We start from the raw sequence: 2331 nt of genomic DNA, 5'->3' as shown, positions 1-2331 counted from the left end.
TTATTATTATTATTATTATTATTATTATTATTATTACTATTGTTGTTGTTGTTATTGTTGTTTTATAATTGTTGTTTATAATTTGTGCAATTAACCTCCCTGTGGTTCGACCCCGGTCTTGCCGGGTTATTTATTACTTTGACACTCCTGCACTTGGAAGAAGACATTAATCTTTTAGTCGTGTCAGACATCTCTCTATCTTTTCTCTCTCTCTCAGCTACTTCTTCAGCTACCACAACCTCCTCCATATCATGACAAGCAATGACTTAGCATCCCTACAAATTCATCTCCTCGTCGACCATAAGGGAAACCACCGCAAGCTTCTCCCTCTCCCCTCTGCATGTTTCTTCCTCCTCCTCTTCTTCTAGTTATAGCCAGCACCACTAGCAAAACCACAATCCTTTTTACCAGCTCCACAACCAAGCTAGCAGTAGCTCACTATGATAGGTAATTTGTCGTCCCTTCTTCCTCTCTCTCGTCTTCCCCCATTTGCTATCTTTCTAGATGCAGGGTGTCGAGAGGAAAAAATTATTTTGTTTTTTTATCTTTGGGTAGAGTAGAAAATCCTCCTCGTAAATAGGTACAAGAAAAGGGTCTCTTTCTCTTTTTGTTTTTTTTATCCCTTCTCTTTTATTTGTTATGAGGGTGGTATTTATAGGGGTGAGAAGGATGTTGGACAACACTACTATTGTTTAAACACATACCGGAAAAAAGGTGGCTTGACAATGTTATATAGGGTCACTTTGCAATGGGTTTAGAGCTACTAAATGATTTGTTTTTTTGCCTGTTTGGGATACAATGGCAAGCCACAAGAGGGTGTGTTTTGTGTTGTGTTGTAAAGGAAGTGGAGGAGAGAAAGAGACCAAAAACAAATGAAAAGGATGGGAAAAATCATCTTTTTTATCTATAAATCTCGTGCAAAGGAAAAAAATGATGCAGAATAATATAAAAACATCATCGTTTCTTTTTTTATTTAATTAATTATCAAAACAACATTGTTTCCTACAAAACATGTTGTTTTGGCATCTAAAAAAACAAATGGGTTTATAAACTCCTTTCTCAAAATTGGTCCTTCATTTTTTATATATTTAATCACGTAATTGATTAAGATTTTTTATTTTAGAAATCAATTCAATTTCACCTTAGACAAGTTTTCCAAAAACTCCCCTGATTTCAACACCTTTTTCATCTTAGTCTTTGATTTTGAATTTACGCAAATGCATCCTTAATTGAGCATTCAACTTTTATTTTTCTTTAATTTAACCCTCTATTTCCTTGATATAGTCCCTATATTAATGCATTTTTTTAGTTTGGCCTTTAGTTTTGGATTTCCTCAATCAAGTCCCTAATTGCTCATCAAACTTTAATTTTTATGCAATTAAGCCTTTAATTTGACTAAATTAACTCCTAACAATTGCAATTTGACCCCAGACTTTAATTTCTTCTAATTAAAACCTAAGTTGACTTAAAAAATCGATTTTCTTATAATTAAGCTATCAATAAAATTCAAATAAACCTTGAAAATTTTTAATTAAGTCCATAAACATCTAATTTTGAATTTTTCAACTCAAATTGAATTTTTTTAGCCAATAAAGCATTCATTAGTAAAAAATACATTGTTAAATTTTTCAATCTTGTATATTTGATTTCCTTAACTAGTCTTTGATGATTTCCTATACATTATGATGAACTCTTATGATTGATATATATATTATTTTCTTTAAATTAAACCAGAATGCAATATTTTTTAAATGGGCTAGACTCGGCCCAAAACCAAATGGGCTGTGCAAATAGTAACCAATATACAGTAACCACCCCCCCTCATTTGCTGTAGAACATGAATTACTTCACATTCTGCATGCAAACGCAAACGGTGGCTGAGCAAAGGAGAAAGAGATGGGGTAGCCGGAGGTTACCTGGGATTGGCGTCGAGGTCGTGCTGCTGGCGGCGGAGACACGATGGCCAGTGTTTTGCTGTGTTTTTCTTCTCTCTTTCTCCTCGGTTTTTCACACTTTTCTACTTCTTCTTCTCTTTTTTTTTCTCTTCTCTCCTCTTCTCTGCTTGGGTTTGGTCTCCTTCTCTCCTTCTTTTTCTCCCTCTCTTTTTTCTCTCTCTCTTTTTTTCTATATATACATATATTTTACGCGGGGACCCAAAAATGGATTACAACACTGTTGATGACCTTTCTTAGTGTTGTTAGTTTATTTCATTGGGATCTTTTTGATAGTATTGATGGTGTTATTGAAATTTTAGTGTGCTTTTAAGATCTTTTTTTTTTTTTTCCTTTCTTTCTTTTATGACTTATCCTCTGTTAACAAATCACAATAATG

This window comes from Populus euphratica, unplaced genomic scaffold (assembly GCF_000495115.2).
Source record: "Populus euphratica unplaced genomic scaffold, PopEup_1.0 scaffold198.1, whole genome shotgun sequence".
Taxonomy (NCBI): domain Eukaryota; kingdom Viridiplantae; phylum Streptophyta; class Magnoliopsida; order Malpighiales; family Salicaceae; genus Populus; species Populus euphratica.
Note: the sequence above shows the minus strand (reverse complement) of the source record.